The 20,998-nt window shown below is 39.8% G+C and overlaps 1 protein-coding gene across 2 annotated transcripts in view; it reads left to right on the top strand.

Moving 5' to 3' along the window:
• The first annotated feature begins 15,079 nt into the window (after nucleotides 1–15,079).
• Nucleotides 15,080–20,998, top strand: part of LOC134617345 (RNA-binding Raly-like protein) — a 58,584-nt gene continuing 52,665 nt past the window's right edge. The window contains exon 1 of one of the 2 annotated variants that reach the window (XM_063462556.1): nucleotides 15,080–15,190. The gene's annotated coding sequence lies outside the window, so the exon portion shown is untranslated. Of the gene's footprint in view, nucleotides 15,191–15,563; nucleotides 15,639–20,998 lie in introns of those variants that run through there. The other variant, XM_063462557.1, reaches the window with a different exon arrangement.

The following is a 20,998-nucleotide window of genomic DNA, read 5'->3' as shown; positions in this document are numbered from 1 at the left end:
ACTATAGCAGATGTTGTTCAGGGTGTTCTTGATGTCCAGGCGGACAGATTGTGTGAGGTGCTAAGCTAACTTTTATTTGTCCCTAGCTAACCTCTGTATGTTTTAGGCTAACCTCTGTAGCTGTGTCCCAATTCATAGGCCGCTTCCTTCGAAGGACCCAGCCTTAGCAGCCTACGTAGGCCGAATTGGGACAGCCTTCATCGCCTGGCTGTGACGTAATCGGCCTTCAAATGCGGCCTCCGAAGGATGCAGCCTATGAATTGGGACACAGTTTGTATGTCCAAAACTTCCATTTGTGCTAATTTCTATTTGGGCTAGGCTTATCTCTGTTTGTCCTCGCCTAACCTCTGTTTGTACTAGGCTAACCTCTGTTTGTACTAGGCTAACCTCTGTTTGTACTAGGCTAACTTCTGGCCGCAGTTTCATATCAAATATTGAAACAACTCATCTAGCTCTTTGTTTGAAAATTAAGCACATTCACCAAAATATGATATGTTCTTTTATTTAGCTATTTTTTTTATGTACACAGCAAGTACTTCAAGGGTACAAGCATCATGTCAAGCACATTACTGCTGAGGAAATTCAGCAGAGTCAGACCCTCTGCTGGCAATGGTTACTGTAATTGGTCATGAGTATGCACTGAAAGGTTTTGACAACTTGTGAACATTTCAAATCCCCGCAGGAAGCTTAATAATCACCCCTTGAGGTTTAACTAACAAAGGAGGGAAATGAGAAAGAGCATCAAACTTCTCCATCAGCTGAATTAATCAGGAGCCTGCGAGCACTCTTCAGAGCACAGGCTAGCATCACATCTAATGACTGCAAGTCAGAGCACAGTGTGTCCCTAATTGAACTTTAAACAGACAAGGAGAGAGGGGACAAAAATATCATTGCGCTTCCATTAAACTCCATGTAGCAGAGTGGAAGTTTAGACTGAAGTCAAGGTGGAATACAAAGTGATGACCTTACAGTGGGGTTTCAGTGGGACATACAGATTTCCATTGGAATGATAAATCTTAAGCACATAAAGCTGTGCTCAGGAGTTTACATAAACTCATCATTTTGGGTTTTTAATGATTTAAGTGAACTGTTCTTTTTCCATGGTGGAATGATTACAGACTTCAAAAAACAAGAATATGGTCAAATATGCTCCCCCGTTAATCTTTGGTTAAATATTAGCGCATTGCACCTCGACCAGACACTTCCCATCAACAAGCTTCTGCCAAAATTTTTGTTGGATATTGTTGGACCGCTTTTCTTGGCAGAATTGGTAGAGATAATTTAAAGTAGTCAGTTTCTTTGCACAGACCAGACTTTTAGGCATACTTCACAAATTTCCCTTGGGTTGAGGTTGGGGTTTTGGGAAGGCTACAGTGAAATTACAATGAAATTCATGTTCATAATGAGTATATGTAAACCCTATGTATACTTCTGACCACCGCTGTATGGAAGCTTGTTTCTACAGGTTTAAGTCAAAATAAAGTCAAAAGTTACTGACTCCAACTTCTGATAAAGTAAGTCAAAATCTTAACATGCCTCACTTGAAATTTTGAGATAATAATTTGATCATCTGAAATTTTAAGTTATAGATGGGATTTTCCTTTGAGTGGCAGAAACAAAATGTTTTTTTTTCCAATGGTGGAAACAAACTTCCATAAGGATCATGTTTCAAATCCAGTATGCCTCTTCTTTTTTTTTAACAAAGCATATATTTTCAGGGATTAGCCAACTGTGCAGTAAGACCTTGATTTGTTCAATAGTAACATTCCCAAGTGTGCTTTAATACAACACACAGTTTGCATAGCAGGCAAGTCTGTAGTTTCTGATTTGCAATTCATAGCAGCTTCCCTCACACGTTTGCTCTGGTGTAATAGACTCGTGTCATTGATGAGTCCCTGGGGTGTGCAGAGTGAATCCTTTCTCAGGTCTGTATTGATTGGTCTGAGAGTCCTACCTGATTTACATTGACAAGAGCAGCGGGGCCCAAATGAAAGTAAGCATGTTTCTCAAATTGGAAACACAAGGGGCACGGTGCTCCGCAAACAGACAGCTGGGAAGGTAGACGCTGACATTTAGATTGAACACCGGTGAGGAAGGCTGACTCGGCTGCTTTTGGGGTTTCTTTAGACGCAGTGGTCACTTCTAATTAATCATATACTCAAGGATTAACAGATTATTTCAGGTTTATTTTATCTGTTAAATGTGACACAGGGCTACTGTTGTTAATTAGTTACTGATTTTTTCAGTTAAAATAAATTATTTAATTACATATTTTGAACTTCATTAACTATGATCATATATTTTTAAAATAAAATTATTATTGTGAGTTTAATAAAAGTTACTTTTTCATTCCCCAAGGGGACACCACAACACATGGATCTGAATATTTGATTTGACACTACCCTCCCATTTACCTGGGCTTGGGACCAGCACTTAGAAATGCTAGCATGTGACCTTCCTAGGGTGGGTTTGTGTGCCCTCCCAGTTCCAAACTAGGGATGTGTGAGGTGAACAAGTCTGGTTAACCGCTGGTTAAGGACTACACCATGGAGCCACTTAAAATATATTTATAGAACATTTATATTCATATAAAATTATTAAATAGTGAATAAATTAATTTTAAAGTAACAGAGTTAAGTACAAAATGAAAATAAACTTTAATATACGACAGATATGTTGACATTATCACTTTAAACTGAATGTATTTACTGTGTTTTTTATTTTATATAATATATATATCACAGATTATTATTATAGATTTTTTATTATTTGTCTTTTATTATTTTAACTGTGCCTTTAGTTTATAAACACCTAGTTAGAAAATGGCTTGATCTTTAAATCATTTTACCATATATGTGAATTAAAATTGAAAGCTGATTCTATATTGTTTGGTGCCATGGTTAGCACTGTCGCCTCACAGGTCCTGCATTTGAATCCACTAGCTGTGCCTGGATAATCAGGTGCTCTGGTTTCCTCCCACAGTCCTTAGACATGCATGTTAGGTTAGCTGGTGAGTATACATTGGCTGTAGGTGTAAATATGAGTGTGAATAATTGTCTCTGTCTTTGTGTTAACCTTGAAGCAGACTGATGACCTGTCTGGGCTGTGCCCCACCTCTCGTCCTATGACAACTAGGACTACTGAATTTGATAAGCAGAAAAAACTGGATGGATGGCTCCTATAATGTCGTTATGACAACATGTTTGTCAGTAGTCACCTCTTTACACATTCAGCAGACGCTGAGCGTCATTATCATTCATTAGGAGTCATTTGTGGCCACAAAGATGCAAATCTTATCTATAAATATGCTTTCATGTTTCTTTTGTGGTAAGAAAACAGAGCGTCTGCAGTTTATTTCTGAGGAAAACTGCCACCTGCTGTTAGTGCCAACATTGTTATGAGACGAGCGAGAGTGATTAAAACTTTGTGAGCTTTAACAACCAAAACAAAGATATGAAAGGTGCTAAAATGCTCCCTGGAGCTGAGGGAGTGTGCTTTGTCACTCTGACTGAACACCTTCACAGTAGACACATGTTTGATCCATATTTTATTTCAACATATTGATCGGTACAGCTTTAAAATCCCACAAATTACTGTATGTCACTGCAAGCAAGAGCAGTTCCCTGAAGTCAGAGAGTCCTGTTCAGTCCTAAAAAAAATGCCCTGAGACAAATCAGTGAGTTCATTCACAGCAGGATCCTAAAACCCAGAACATATGAGTGACCATGTTGAAAAGCAAAATGAACAGATGGATTAAAACCCACACCGTCCCTTAAATGTCAAGCCTCATTTAAGAGTCAGTATCATGGGCTGGATGTCCGATTTTATTCCTTCTTCATTTCTGCGAGATTCATTGAACATTCATGGGCCCGTAGAGAAGAGTGAATCATCAGGTATGTTTAGACAGATGTGCCTTCAAATTCAATAAACACAAAGCCTCTGTAACCTTAGAAATCTTTAAGAGGTCACAAGTGTAGAAGATGTCCATGATGCAGTCCTGGACTGCGCTCAGATCGTGGGTGGAACATGTTTTTAAAGCAAAAACATTCATTTGTATTTGACAGGGGGCAGATGATGGAGTGAAGCTGATGTAATTATGATGTTGAAGCCTGGTATGAGAGCCGACGGAGCCAGCAGCTCAAGGAAATGTGAGCCTAAAGAATGTCAAGGGTTTTAGTTTCTCTGAGGAACACGACAGATCTTGGGAAATGTCAATGTGTAAACACATTAAAAGGTTACGCTTCATCAGTCACATGCACCCGACAGGTGCACAGACGAATCTGCACATGAACAGACGCTCACTCTTAGACGCTCGAGGAAAAAAGACAACAAAAACCCCCACATAAATAAATGCAGGCAGATTCACAAAAAGCACACACACAGACTGACTGCATCAGTAAATGACCTTTTTGTCTAATCCTTATTTTTGAGTAAGTAGCACAAATGGCTTTTTCATGAATCTCAGAGACAACCAAATTACTTTTCTTTGCGTAGTAATTTCTGTGAGAAATGGTATTGTGTGCAAAGCAATGCCTGAAAAATGGGGTATGAGCAAAAACAGAGCAACAGTGAAGGGAAAAAAATTACAGGACAAGCACTCAAAATTTCCTCAGAGCTGTAATTTAGACACCATTAAAATGCAGTATTTTTTTCCTCCCAAAGAACCTTGAATAATAACAGCAGCATTGCACCAGGACAAAAAATGATTTGGTCTTCATAGATACACCACTCAGCCACCAGCTTTCTGTTCCCTTTCTGCATATCCTAAATTGTATTTAATAGCTTCAATCAGTGTGGGGATAGTGAAGCCTGCTGCTAATGCACTAGTCGTGTTTGAAGAGGGGGCATTGTGGGCGAAGCATCAGCCCGTCTGCCATTAATGTTGCATTACATGTCCCGTTCCCTGCTATAATTACAGCTCTTTCTCTGCCTCAGTTCAGACTCGTGTCTCGACCTGAGGCTGGGAATAAATCCAGTTTATCAGGTGCTGAGGATGAGACCGGCCCTGCAGCACACACAGCTCGGCTGCGAACACCTCTTCCCAATGCAGGCGTGTGGCTCGGACCTGGGAGTGTCAGCCAAAGTATCAGCTGCATAAGGCGAGCTGCATGCCAGATATTGTTGGTCTATCCACACAGAGCTCGGGATCCCAGCCAGAGAATTACCATGCGCGCCGGGGTGGAGGAACGTGGCTTGAGATGAATAGATACAGAAATCCTTAGTCACACTGTGCTGGAATGGCATCTGCTCTGAGATTTGCGTGACACTGAGGAGAAAGGAGTGGTGTGCATTTTCCCTTTGTTGCTTTTTAGGTTTTTGCAGAAGTGAAGACTCAGACCTTTCAGATGCACTGCTCTAGGAACAGTAGGCCACAGATTTCCATAAAAAGCTGAAATTACCCTCAGCATACTTTTTCTGGCTTCTGTTTGAGACTTTGGCATTGGATCTAACATTGTGTGAAACATGGTCAGTAAAAATAAGTTTATGCTTCTTATAACAATGGCTCTCACCTACAGTGTGGTGCAAAATCCTTGAGTCTCTTGTCATTTTTAAAGCGGTCTTGAGCAACCGTTCTTCAGGCTTTTACTTTGGCTGCTTTCCACTCACTTTCAGTCCAGTTCTTGCACCTGACTTTTTTCAGAGGAATGCTTTTAGTTTGTTTGGTAAGCCGCTTAACACTGACCCATGAGTCATTCAAGCACAAAACTAACCCAAATCAAAGAATATGTCTACACATAACAAACAACGTAGAAATAAATCCATTTTAAATGGTATCTTTAGGCATTTTTTGGCAAAAATGCATCATTTGGTACCATTTCTTCAGTTGAATGAGCATGTCAATGACAGGACAGTTTGACAGGAATAAAACACAATTAATGCACCAACGAGGTGATTCTCAAAAAGCTATTAGCTGTAAACTTGGCCCATCTCAGCACAATGTGCAGTGTGTCCTTAAAAAAAATGAAGAAACTGGACAAATGAGGATAAAAGAAGAAGTGGCAGTGTTAAAAAACAGTCTGCAGCAGATGAACTGTATCTACAAGTCATGCCCTTAAGAAATAGATATAGCTCTTACAAAACATAGCTTTGAATATCCTGGAGAACTATTCCTGAAGACTACTTGAAGAAATTACAACAAGCTTGGCTAAGAGAGTTCAGGCTGTGCTGAAGAATAAAGGCGGTCATACCAAATATTGACTTTCAGGCTTGTTAGAATTGTACAGACTCTGGCTTTGCCTGATACGCTGTAATTACTGCAACCATTTCCCAATTTCCTGGCAAAATATAAAGAAAGATGCGCCTAGTGACTTTTGCACAGTGTTCTAAATTGGTATTATAGCATTATCACACTGCCTAACAACCGGTTAACAGACAACAACATTAAGATTGTACAGCAAGACCAAAGCGTTGCAGGAAGCAAGCAAAAATGAGATAATTCTTCCAACTTATAATGTATAATTTTATTTAGTATGCTTTGGTTAGATTATCCTTTGAGGGTCAACTGCACAAACACACCAAACACACATGAGTGTGTCACAGTGTTGCTGTAATACAGACATCTCTGTCTGCCTGTATGTGTGCAAACTCCTACACGATCAGAAGCTGAGAAACCAAAATTGCCACCCAGGTACATGTTAGGCCTATATCCCACATTATGATGTCATTGTGTTTCCTAGCAACCACCTACTAACAGGCTAAAATGACACACTATGCACCTGTAAAGCCTCATGAAAGCATCTGATCAGTTCAACTTCATGACAGTAACATATAATTTATATCCACAAAACCTGACTTATGTATGGTATATTATGCACCGACTGTAACTAAGAAGTAAAATTGCTGGCCACACAATACTCTAGTATATGCTGTTGCAAGTTTCAGTTCTACTCTTCCATTCTATTGTAAAAACTCACTGAATAGATGCATTCCACTTAAAAGTTTAAAATACATTTCTTTGGCTTTGGGATTTACGGGGAACTTTAGATATTTATTAGAAAGAAGTAAAGGACAGATGTTCTCTAAGACATCTTAGGAACTCATATTTCTAATTTTCTACATTTCAACTATACTAAAGTCAGAGCCTTGAGAAAAGAGTTGTAGTAGACAGGTGATCAGGTTGAAGTTTGTCTTAATTAATTAATAAACATAAAACTGAATTAGATATATAGTGGAAAGTATTCTGAGTACAGAATGAGTCATATTGTACGGCAGCTTTTAATATCAACCACGTGCAACATAAATACCTCTCTCCATCCAGTGCTTGTTACACGGTGATATTCTCTTGACAGTGATATACCTATTATCCCACACAAAGGTGTGTTATTATGGATCACATTATGATTATGCAGGAGTTTCCAATATATCATGATCTGCTGGCAAAAAGGGGATAATTTAATTGGGAGATTTATTATAATGAATTTGCATCTATTAAAAAATATACTTTACCAACCAAGTTTTTGAAAATTAATCTTTAAGCCATTTATAATTTTCAGTTTAAACCATCAAAGTCAATGAGTTGTAGACCCCCGCCCATGCCATCTTTAATTAAATCTGCTCTTTTAATGTAATTGGGTTCTTTATACAGAGATAAGCAAAAGTAATGTAGTTTATTTTTTGTAATAACTAATTTAAATAGCAAGTAGTACTGAGCAATGTTCCCTCTAATTTTTCATGTGTCTGAGCGAACACACAAACTCCCTGAGCGGTGAGCAACAGCAGACGTGTGCACTGTGGTCACGCCAGCATCGAATCCATCCACGTTACATGGTTTATTAAAATAATCAAATTACAGCATTTACATTTATGTTAGACTACTTTTAATTAACTGCTTTAGCCCACTTACAATGAAAATTAAAAAAAAATCTTGTTCATGACCTGTGTAGTATGTTAACACTATTGGAAGTAAAAATAACTTGAACTCCAATTTTGAAAACACAACTTTCTTTCTTTTTAAGAAAAAAATAAAATAAAAAATGAAGCTCTGACTTGTATTATGAGTATGAGTCTGTGGTCTGGGAGAGAGTCCTGTAACTCTCTGTCTGCAAAATACAGTATATAATGACCAATGTTGGGCAATTAATTATATAGTTACTTCTTCAAAAAAGAGTTATGCAAACAACAAAGTTTTTTGCAGCTGTTTACCTAAAAATGCAGCAAAGGCGTTTTTTTAAATAAGCATTTCAAACTATTTACAGAACAATCAGCTGTTCTGCATCAAATTTGATGCCACACAAATTATTTGTGCCACTCCAAAAAAATTATTTCTGTCCACTATGAGATAAAGGAGAACAACAAAAGCCTGATACCTGCCTGACAACAGGAGATGTATCACTCCTGTAACACTTGTGACATTCAGTAGTCGCCTCATTGTTCTGACACACACAACAAAACTATTGACTACACTACACACTAACTACACAAGATTTGCGCTAAACGTCGAAAATCTCTCACATCTCAAAACACCGCCGTCACTCCTAAAACTTCCCCCTTCCTAAACAACAAATGCCATGTTGCCATATCATTTTTTGATTGGTCGACATGGTACTTTTTTCGACCAATAAGAAAGGGTGGGGGTTTTTTGGTTTTGTTTTTGCTCACAGGCGGAGAGTGCTTTCCAGCGTTTTCCTTATAAAACGCCGTTTTTACCGTTTCTAAATATAAATATAAACAACGATAGTATTCAGGAAGAAAACCAAACATTGCAGATATTTTTATCATAACTCTGGTTTTACGTGGCCTATCAACACAATTTAAAAACTGGTATAAAGTCCACACTGTTTCCGTCAATTGTTCCCTCTATCCTGCTCACATCTCCAATGGTTGTACACGGTGTCATTAACGTGGCTTCACTCCACATCAGCCACGCCGCTTTGCTAGCTAAAACACCGGTGTCGGCACATAAGGACGCTGCCATAGCCTGTCAACGACGTTGATTAGCTGTGTATATGCAAATGTGAATCACATTATTGGCTGGACTATGGAATAAGGTGGCATCGTTCTAATCCCATATGGGAGCAGCCAGTCACTTACTGACTAACACTGCAAAACAGAATTGTTAAAGTATTAATTTTAATTTTAATTCAGGTTAGATTTTTTTTCTGTGCGCAACGCAGATTTTCTGTGCGCAGAGACCGTGCCAGCAGTGCGCAATTGCGCACGCGCGCAGCTTAGAGGGAACATTGGTACTGAGTATGCTGGATGAATCCAAATCGAAATGCTCTCCAAACAAGCTTGAATGAAAGACAGGAAGTAAAAGCACGGAAGACTCATAAAGAAATATATCAAAAATAAAACAGGAGGAGAAAACAATGAGGGCAAAGGCCTTCATACAGAGACAAGACAGAGGGAGGAACAAAAAGATACTGCTGGAAACAAAAATACATTCCCCAAACCTGAAACTGGGACAATCACAGTTATTTTGAATAGCTGGTCTTTGGCTCTTATCATTCATTATTGTAAATCATGAGTTGTAGCCAATATGCAGTCTGTCACATCTGATGTGCATGATCAGCCACAACATTAAAACCTGCTTCCTAACATTGTGTAGGTCCTTGTCTAAGCATGGATCTCTGAGTGTCTCCCGCTCTAGGACACTTGCAGCGGACCCTTTAGTCCTTTGTACTGTACAGTAGGACCTCCTTGTGGGTTCGTTTTGGCAGCTCATATTGGGATATGGGGAGTTTTTAACCTCAGCCGTGCTGTTAAGGGCAGTTTTTGGGACAAAGCTGTGGCCATTACTCTGCTGAGAGAGGCTGCTGCCTTCAGATCACAGGGATAGGTGTTTAGGTGTATGTCACAAGTTAAAGTAACATCCACATCAATAGCAGGACCTGAGGTCTTCCTTCAGAACGCTGCATTTTAATGAGAAGATCGGTTTTACTTACTTCACCAGTCGGCGGTTTTCATCTTGTGGCTGATCTGTGTGTACCTGTGTAAAAGATTCCTGCTCTGAAGGTTTCACAGTGACCTTCACAAGTTGTGTAGCGTTAATGCGTGAGCATTTCTGGCCCTCGTCTACAACGGGGATCGTGTCTCATGCAATATAATTATTTTCACACAACATCCCATGCTGCACTAAAAACACCACTGACTTACTGGTTGCTATGGGAATAAAAAGGAGGAAAAAAACCTCATGTTGCGGCCACCATTATCCCGCGTTTCAGGGTTGTGTTCAGAGGAGCCAAGAGCATGGCACACAGGAGGCAGCTGGTAAAAGCAAAAGAAGAAAAAGAAAAAATAGCAAGCGTTGCTTACAAAAAGAAGGTTAACTGTTCCAAAACAACGAAGCATGAAAACACAACACGGGAGCAGGCCGAGGCTGAATCCAAAGTACAGGCAGAGTTCAGAGAAACAAGCAAGAACTAAGAGCTGAAATCTGAATCCGTAAATACATGGTGACGTTCTGGTTTCTGCTGAGGCAACAAGAGGTAGGAGGGTGGGAATGTGCTGCATAAACTGAAGAGGGCTGATGAGCGGTGTGAAAACAGGTGAGAACAGGGTCAGGAAACATCAGGTAATGCAGCAGGGCAGGTGGGACTGAAGAGGCAAGTGAGTGACTGAGTCAATGACTGTACAAATTAGGCCTCCAGCTACACAATATATTTGTTCCCGACATCTAAAGCAACCCACGTAAGCACAAAGCTGCACAGTGCAGGAGTGGCTCCACTTCAAGAGAGTGAAAAAAAATCAGAGGGCAGGCAGGGTGCAGGAATCACAAATGTTACAGCTGACTTTTGACCACAAAATTTAAACTGCTTGGCAATTTAACATTGCACAGCGTGCAATGTTAAATACATTTTGTCGGTTGTCAAAGTGTTTAAGATTAAAAACAACTATAAAACTACAAATAACCTATAGCAACTGTCTGGGGGAGGACAGTCTCAAATATCAGTGATAAAACCTGCTATGAGCGAAACCCTACTCAGAACCCCATTTAAAAGCAAAATTTATGGAGGAAGCGATACCAGCATATGCAAATAAACTACGACATATATTTTAACACATGAACTGACGGTTGTTTAAAAAAAATCAGTCTCTTGGATAAACTGTGAAAAAATGTGTCAGCATCATAATAGAAACCGAATGAAATCACAAAAGTAGCATCAGTTATGTTTTTGTATACAAATATTTTAAGTCTCTGTAAAAACATTATCTCCTGATGCATAGTTACATTCACTGGCCACTTTGTTAGGTACATCTGATCAAACTTCAGTGGATATATCTAATTAGCCAATCACAGCAGCAGCCTGCTGAATATCAAGCTGAGCATCAGATTGGTGTGGTTGTCAGTGTCAGGGGCTCAGGAAATTGCAGAAACTGCTGATCAGCTGGGATTTTCCTGCACAACTATCTCCAGGCTTTACAGAGAACTGTTTGAAAAAAGAGAAAATATCTCTGTGTGAAAATGCCTTACTGATGTTAGAGGTCAGAGGAGAATGGCCAGTACCAAAAGAGCATCTCTGAATGCACATCTGGTACAGCAGCAAGAAGACCACACCAGGTGGCACTCCTGTCAGCTCCGAACAGGAAACTGAGACTACAGTTAACACAGGGTCACTAAAACTAGACAAAAAACAAAAACAAAACAGTCTCACTGGCTTAGTGAGTTTTTATTTCTGCTTCAGTTTTCACATCGCCAGAATTTGATGTAGACAGCATGAGAGCATGGATCCATCTTGCACTGTGGTTCAGGCTGCTATTGGTAATGCAATGTTGTAGGCCCCTTGAGCATTGTTTAAACAGCACACCTGAGTATTGTTGCTGACCATGCTGAACATGAAAATGAGTTCACTGTGAGTGTATGGCCTCCACAGTCACCAGAACTCAGTCCAACAGAGCACCTTTGGTGATGTGGTGAAACAGGGAGATTCACATCATGGATGTGCAGCTGTCAAATCATCTGCACCTGCGTGATGTCGTCATGTCAATATGGGCCAAAATTTCTGTGGAATGTTTCCAGAAACTTGTTGAATCTATGCCACGAATCATTAAGGCTGTTCTGAAGACAAAAAACAGGTTCCAATCCAGGGCTATTAAGGTGTACCTAACAAAGTGGCTTCTGGCATATATAGGCATTTGTTTATTTTGTGTTGCAAAAACGAATTTCTTCTTATTGGCACTAACGTTTTTTTAAGCTTTACAAATATCAAGTGAAGCTCCAAGAGATTAAAGTTTGTTATCTGTATCAGTCACAAAACACACTTTACACAAGTTTTCCTAAATCACACTGTATCAAATCAAAGAAGCACAAAGAACATGTCTGATAAATGCTGGTCCCGAGGTATTTGTCAAAGTCTATTAGGTTATTTGTCTTTGTAAAAAGAAAACAAAGGTGCATGGAAGCAGGCTGCCCCTGCGTCTATCTGACTGTGCCTATCAGGCCCTTGAGAAGTCATTGATCCATGCAGACTCTTTGCTCATATGCCCGGCAGATGCTGCAGCAACAACAAAGACTTCTGTTCCTCCCTGACAGCACGACCACTCGTGTTTCCGTCAAGAATGGGTAGAAACCCTGGAGCCATCAACCTTGCACAGCAGGATCAAATAAAACACGATGATAAGCTGGGGCGAAGTTTTCCAGACCTAAGAAATGCTGCACCTTTCATGTCCTGGAGTCGTATTAACATCCTGCAGAAAGCTCAGTAAATACTGCTTCTTACCTGTGGCCAACTGGCAAAGTGGACATTAACTGAGCTTTAAACTCTGTTATTGAGCCGCTGCCATTGGCATCTTCATTGATCACCAGTATTCTCATAAGGCCCAGTAGAAACTCAGCTGATTAATCATTTAAGTGGATTTTAATGAGAGCACAAAGAGGCTTGAATTAGAAATTGATGATATATGAAAATCTTAGAGGGTGATACTGCCCTCAGCAATGATGGTTAATTGGCAAAAGGACTGAATTTATGTAAATAACATAATGAGCTACAAGGAGCGGTGTAATGAAAAATGTTGATGGATGTCAGTGACACAAGTAATTCTCTCTTATGTTGAACATTTGACAGCGGCATAAAGGAGCTTCAATTTATCATGCATGCGACAAGATTACTATTTTTCCCCAGTTTTGAACATCATGTATGTCACTTGTGAAACTGCTGAGATCACCACTGTGAGACCGTGATGGCTAAAACGAGGAAGACAGTTCATCAGGTGATCAAACAGGATTTAAGCTCAACAGAAAATTGTTTAAGGACTGTTTTTGCATTACTTCAAGAAAAACGTAGTCCATTTTCGTGCCAAAGTCCTTGGTGTGTTACACTATGCACAGAGTATACTTTGGTGGGGCTGCAGAGCTCATGCCATGGCAATAAAAACAGGGGTCACTCCCAGCTCATCACTTTTCTACATGCATTTTTAATGTTTTGTAGATCATTTTAACCTGAACCACATACTTTTCCTTAAGTTAAAAAAACAGTTTTTAGTGAGTAAACCTAACCAACGAGTGACAATGAAAGCAAAAAGCGAGAGATAACGAAAGGAATTTGCAACCGGAAAAACACAAAGGTTCAAATGAGATGCAAACTATGGTCTTCTGGCCATTCCCACCCCCTCCAGCCTTCTTGTCTGGATACTGTAGGTCTGTTAAACCTGATCATTATTTCTCGGATATTGTTACCTTGTGCAGGGCGGCATTATACAGCACGACAACCTGGGATGAGAATATGTTATGGAACATTTACATAACCTCACAATACTTTTGAGTTATTTATCCTGCTACATATTCACTAGAGACTGAACTGCAGCAGCAGGAGAAGTCCGAACAATAACCACTTATCCAGACGCAGTTCAGCAGTCACAGCAGGAAGAACAGCTGCAGCTGTGCTCACAACCTGCAGCTGGATGCTGTTGGACATCTACAGTTTAATATGAGTAATGAGCATTAAATGCATGATGTAAAATGTCACATGATTTCTCCTCTTCAAGTTATCTGCAGCCTTTCTTTTACTGGACTGGATCACAATGACTACTCATGTGGATTAAAATTCATGTAAAGCATATTATGACTAAATTATTGTGACATAAAGGCAAAATCATTGCAAAGAAATCTACATTTTATGGTGAGGTAACAAAAAAATGTCCTCTGTGGTCTTTAGGGAGCGCCATAGAAAAGGGTTCAACTTATTTTGAAGATTTGGGGTGTGGTCGTTTTACCTCAGAGTGAAGGTTCTTGCCCCATCTCTCCTAATTTTAGTGATGCAGTCCTAATTTTTGTTTGGGTACTGTTATATAATGGATATAAATGATAACCTACAAGCTGGAGTTATACTAGTAGTATGCTTAGGAGAAACTTTTTTAGACAAACATCTCAGTAATTCCCAGAATTTAAAAATTTAAAGACCCTAAAGAAGCTCAGATGTCTTATAGGTAAGTTCATGTGGCAGATGTGCTTTCCTATCTAGCAGCTCCTGCAGGGCTTTAACACTTCTGTAGAGAAGCTTGTTTTTGTTTTTTTTACTGTCCATCCACCCAAAACTGTGTAACTAGAAATTTTGAGATAACTCAAAACTTTGACTTAGCACTGCTTGACATTTTTATTTTTATTTATTTATTTCACTGGCAGCAACATGCTTCCATACATCTCTGCTTTTCTGGGTCAACTCGGATTTAATAAACAGTTCTCAGACCAATCAGAGGATGAGCTATCGGGCTTTTTAAGTCAGTGTTCCTCCAGCAAATCAAATCAATCTTCACATTATACAGCAGGAAAGTTACAAGATGTTTGCAGACTGTGAATTCAAACTGAGCTTGAAAACTGTCTCTAAACTGTATTATCAAAATAATCACATTGCATGTGTTTTTTTCATGTAATGAACATAATAAATAACTGGGAAATAGATGCTATGTTACCACATGGACCCTCCTGGGACTCCCGCAGTGACCCTCAAAGAGGTGCCGGTCTATATTGTGAGAAACTGGAAAAGCTCTGCGTGGAAAAATCAGTGACATTATCAAAAAAAAAAGAAAAAAAAAAGAGAGAGAAAAGCAGAAAAAGACAGCAGCGAATACAAGAAAAAAGCTCGGACTGATTCAAAAACTCTGACCAATCCGAAGTCACATGACTCAACCACCAGCAGCGAACGGAGAGCGCAAAAGGGACGCAGAGCCTCGGTGTACACAAGCCTGCACACCGCCAATCCGACACGGCTATACGCCCAATTTCTTTTTAATTGAAACCTTTTACTCCCGCTCGGTGAGTACATTTCCCACTGCCATTTTCTTAAGCATATTTTTGTCTTCTTTTTCTTCCTTCCTGTTCTTGGTGTTTCGACACGGGGAAAAATGTTTTCTCGTTTTCTGCATGCAATGATTTAAATCTTGGATGCTGAGTGTTTGTGCTCCGGCGACATCCACTGAGAAATAGCCCTACGTGCTTGCGGACGCTCTTGATATTTTTCCCCCCTCTTCTCTGTCTTCCTCTCCTCTTCCCGAAGCAGCTTTTTCACGAGCTCACTTGTTCCGATCTCGACCTTTTGCTTATTTTCTGGCTTTTTCCTCCTTTATCATGGCTTATTTTGGTGTGGTTTTGGTGCTTTTCTCGGGTCTTACAGTGTTTCTCTGGTGTTGGAGGCTGTACGTCTCCTCGGGCGCAAAAATAACAGTTTTGATTTTCATCTTTGAGGATTTTGCTTTTCCAATAGGTGAGAAATTTAACTTTGCTGGAGTTTGTTTTGGTGCTGTCTTTGTACTTCTTTCTGCAGCCTAGATGAGAGAAGTCTGAACTTTCCTTTCCCCTTTTTTTGTCTTTTTAAGTAAATGTCTCGAACAAACCTGGATTTGTTTTAAATAATGAACTAATTTGAGCTCTTTTAATGAAGAAAAAAGAGAAGAAACATAAATCACTCACCATGCTACAGTTAGAAAGATCTCTACTGTAAATGTGTAATTTGTTTCTATAGAGAGCGACTGGAAAAGGTGAAGGCATTCAGGTTTTTTGCTCTTCACATTTGCCTTCCAGTGACAGCATTGTGCAAAATTCAAACAACTTTATGAATGCAAATCGCTGGTATGCAAAAGGAAACAGATTCCTGCCAGCTGAACCAGACACAGCTGTGCTTCTCCGCCCTGTTTGTCTTGCTGCACACACAAGCCTTGATGCATGTGGGATTGATAACTGGTTGACACAGTCAGGCTTTACGCAGAGAAGCTGGGAAACTTAAACTCACTAAATGAGTCAATGAAGAGGGGAAAGGAGTTGGCTGGAAATTCTGTGACAACTCATTATGCAAATCAGGCTTGATAGATTTGATTAATAGTTTGACCTTGCTGTATCAGCCAGATCTCACCCACAAACCTGCAGGCAACAAATCCAAAAAGAACACTAAATCCCGGACAACCCATGTGACGTTCCCCTTTTAAATGGCTGCTGGAATCCTTGACCAAAGTTTTGTTTTTGTGCTCCGCTGAGGGAAACTTTCAGAGCTCTAGACAAAAACCTTTCAATCAGCCTCAAAAGATGTGTGTGTGGAGACGTTTGACAGCTTTTCCAGCCTTCAGACTTCGCAGGTCAAGGAACAGGTGGGGGAAGCCGAGCATGAAATGTGCTGCTACGCAAACAATACTTATCTCTCACAAGGGATGAGGGTGGGAGGCTGACTCTGGAATAGCCAGCCGATACACGCATGCACTGAATCGCTATGAGCTCAGAGAGGGGACGGAAGGAATAAAGTTTAGCCAGGCATTTCTGGGCCGGTCAGCAACCTGCCCGTATCCAGCGGAGGCCCGGCTTTACGTTTGTGCCCCCGTGGGCTGAGATGATCATTGACCCTTAGCAGGTGTACGATGCGGGCTGCCTTGAAGCCACGCACCACAGAGCCCATCTTCAGCGAGCTACGGATGAAAAACATTTTAGAGCGACTGCAGCTTTCAAACTATAGGTCAAAGAACAGATTAGGAGAGCTGTCTCTCTCTGTCTCTTTTTATATCCCCTGCATGTGAGAGATAACCAAAGAGAAAAGCATATGGGCAAAGACAGAAACAGAAAGAAAGATGATGGGATGCTCATGTGGAGGAGTGGGCTTTATGAGCACATACGTGTGATATCTACTTCAGTTCTGTGTTACATTATGCATGTGGTAATACCCACTGCTCCTTATTAAGGCTGCTGCTCTCGGATGCTATTTCTACGCCTGCATTTGTCATATTCAACACATTTCTCTGGGCAGAGTGTGTGTTTGGATAGCAGCAGCTTGACTGAACGACAGCCAGTGTGTACGTATGCATGCACCTGATGCTCACTTTTGTTGTGAGACGTGCCATTCGCCTTGCAGCGTCAGTATCTCGGCATCACGGCCAGTTCCTTCTATTCCCTGTGCACAGAGATAGTGGTTGATTTCAGCACCATGGACAGCTCCCAACACTTTATTCCTTTGGCAGCTGGAGCGAGATGATTCTTGCCTGGAAGTCTGGAGCGTCTCTACTCACTAACCCCTGCCCTCTCCACCGCAAACGTCTTATTCTCAGCTATTTCAAGCTCTGCACCTCACATTCAAAAGCCTAAGAAAGGATTATTATCATTTTGTGTTTTATCAACAGGGAAAGTAGTTTAAATTAAACATTTGAGCATTTCTTGAACCATTTCAATATAGGAATCTAAAGTATAAGTTTAATTTAATACTTTATATGAAACACAATTAATTAGTTTCTGGATTCACATGTTGGGGAATTAAATCTTGTTTTATGACCCACACCATCTTTCTTTTCTGTTCCCAGAAGTGACTATATTTAGAGGAGAGAATTGAGTGCAAAGTTAACACCTGGAATCCTCACCCATAAACTGCACAGGTGCATCACGCAGACACAGAAACCTGCTAATTAGTAACAGATTGATAAAATAATTTCTCCCAAACCAGAGAGCAAAACCGTTAGACAGCACAGATTTCACAGTCAGCCTTATTATTTATCACATAACTCCAGTGATGTGCTCCTGAAGGAACTGACACCAGAAATTGAGGCCTAAGCAGATCGCCTGCAGCTGCCTGTGTCGGTGCTCCTCTCAATCAAATCAACCGCGCCCCTAAATTTAATTGTTAACAAATTCAGGGGTGATCATTGTTCTGTTGTTATAAAAGAGAATATCAGCTTTCGACACTAAAACCATTTCCAGCACCAGGGTGTAAACATGCTTTTTAGTGCTTAGAGTTGGACATTTTGATTGACTGTACACAGGATAAACAGACAGATGTCAACAGCTGGTTTTCAAATATGCATTTTGGAGCTTTGACGTTAGCCCTTGCTGGCATGTTGGCTTTTTGGAGCCAGATGTTTGCCAGATTGGATGAAAGGGTGGAGTGCTAAGCTATCAGCTAATGTCAGATTGTTTTGTTAGGTGTTAGCAAGCTGTATTCATAAATTACATCCCTGCATTGCGCAGACACTCACATCTAATCATTAGTGCAAAGTAACAGATTAAAATACTAAGATTACATTTACCAAAACTGAAGCACAAACTTTTTGAATAGATTGCAGCTGTAATGTTTGTCATCTGTCCATGAAAATGCTCCTAAAGGCACCAACAACACAGCCAGAGTGCAGTGGTCCAGTTAAGTGACTAAAAGAGCCTTTTAATCTAGTGTTCAGATGGATAAGTTATAAAAAAATTAAATCCCTTTCAGGCATTTTTGTGAAGGGTAAGACTATCCATAGAGGTACTGGGCTGTAAATGTGCGTTTTAATACTGGAAATTTGGACATTTTAACATGAGTCTATATGGGTCGACTCACTTTTACAGCCAGGAATTGGCCACTAGAGAAAATGCACATTTTGGCTCATCCTTGTGGGCTTGATTTTTTTAATTCCCCCTCATACTGCATGTGATCTGTGGAAGTTTGTTTATGCCACTGATACAAAAATGTTTTGGTCAAAATTTCATGTTTGTATCGCACAATTTTGACTTGCTCAGAAGTAACACAAAATTTAGAGATGTTAAGCCAGAACCTTGACATTTAAGATTACATTATTTTCTTTTTTTGTGTGTGTGTGTTTTCAAGGGACCACAGTGAGCTGTTTGTGTTGACAAAATATAAACAGCACTATAAAAGCACACACTGTGTCCTTTAAGTTACTCTAGAGCTTAACTGAGACTTCTTCAGCAAACATTAAACACCAGCTTCATTAAAGAAGCTCAAGTGTAGCCGGCCCAATTTTAAAAACCTAACGAGATAACTTATTTTAATGATTTCTTCTGTGTTTTATTCTTTAGTGTTTAGTATTTAATCTCTAATCTTATGCACTAAGAATAAACAGAAGTATAGCAGAGTAGATATTTCTGTTTTACCAGTATCAGGAACATTTATACATTTCCCAGAGGGTTTTCTGACCCAACCCCAACAGAAGTAACCCTATGACATTCACCACCATTTTTTACCAAAGAAGAAGAAGAAGCAGAAAGCATTTTTGTGAGTTGGAGTTTGTTGGCAGAAATAAACTTTAGCACACTGAGATTTAACAGGTTTGCAGCCACACAGACAATAAAACAGAAAAAGAAGCTGCTATTTTGCTACGTGTGCAAGTATAAAACTATTTGCTGCCGTGGTATTGGTATCCTAAAATGACCACATTCTTTGAGCCATGCGGCTTTGTGCTTTCAAACAATGTATAATCGAGTCCAGTGCCATTCAAAATACAATGTTTTTCAGTTTTTACTCTGCATTTTGAAGATTGGTTCTTGGTAAGGAGTAAAAATTATGATTGCTCCAAAACGTTATTTGATGAAGATTAAAGAAGCTCTTTCACCTTAAAAACATTGAAATGTTTTCGTAGAATACACATTATACTATAGTAAATCTTTAAAACTGGAATATCCTTTAGTTTTTAAGGATAGAAATGCAGATACATTTTTTTTGCTACTTTACACACAAAAATTACTCGAGAATTTAATAAACAGTCAAACTCTGGTAAAAAAAAAAAAATGCATCAGATCGTGGACTGAACACACCTCTGAGGAATCCACTTAGATAGGAACCTTAATCACAAATCCCATTAAAACCAACCACTGACTGATCCCACAACATGTATTGTCTGCATGCAAAGCCTAAAGATTATACCACCGTGCCGAGTATTCCCAATCAGGGGTACGTCATCCAAGGGGCTATGCAGACTGTCGGTGTGAAAGCTGCACAGGACTCCATTTGTTGCTATTTATTTACAGCTGAAATGGGTATTTGACCAAAAGCAGATCAGCAGCATACCAGGCTCAAAGTTTGGGAAATTCCAGGCTTATTAAATCTAAAAATACTACAAGAAATTCAGCTGTTTTAAAATTGATTGTGTTTGATAGCAGCCACTTTAAAACCTTTAAAAAGACACACACTTTGAACATGACTCATAAATGAATCAAGCTGTTGCACGGTCTCCATCGTTACTGTAAACCTAAAAAAATGTGGTTTATTTCAGGTACACTCACTGTCAGAAACTGATCTAAAGCACCCAGGTAATTTAGTAAATTAGTTATGAGTTCTACACTTTTGCCTAAAAAGCAAAGGATTCCAGGAGGAGACACAGATCCCTTGGAAGTTGCATCAGGAAGGCCACGCAACATAAAAATCTGCCAAATCAAATATGCAGAGCTTCCCACTGTGGCGACCCCTTGTGAATGAGGAGCTGAAAGAAGCTGTTATGTAGTTGTATAAGTGAGACTGGTCTTTTCTGTAGTTAGATTTCAAGGCCACAGGTAAAAAACAAAACAAAGCTGGAATATGCTCTACCTGACACTCACTGGCCACTTTATTAAATACACCTGTTCAGCTGTTTGTTAATGCATGGCTCTAATCAGGTCAGATGGGACCAGGCATTAAAAAAAACTTGCTTGCAAGTATCAATATTTCGTGTAAAAACATGAAACATCGTGTAGCAACAGTTCAGGCTGCTTGTGGTGTCGTAACAGTGCAGAGGATAATTTCTTGGTACACTTTGGGCTCTTTAGTAGCAACTAAGCATCATTTAAACAGCACAGTCTACCTGAGTATTGTCAGTGACCATGTCCATCCCTATATGACCAAAG

Source organism: Pelmatolapia mariae, linkage group LG18 (genome assembly GCF_036321145.2).
Source record: "Pelmatolapia mariae isolate MD_Pm_ZW linkage group LG18, Pm_UMD_F_2, whole genome shotgun sequence".
Taxonomy (NCBI): domain Eukaryota; kingdom Metazoa; phylum Chordata; class Actinopteri; order Cichliformes; family Cichlidae; genus Pelmatolapia; species Pelmatolapia mariae.
This window is presented reverse-complemented; position numbering and strand designations above follow the sequence as displayed.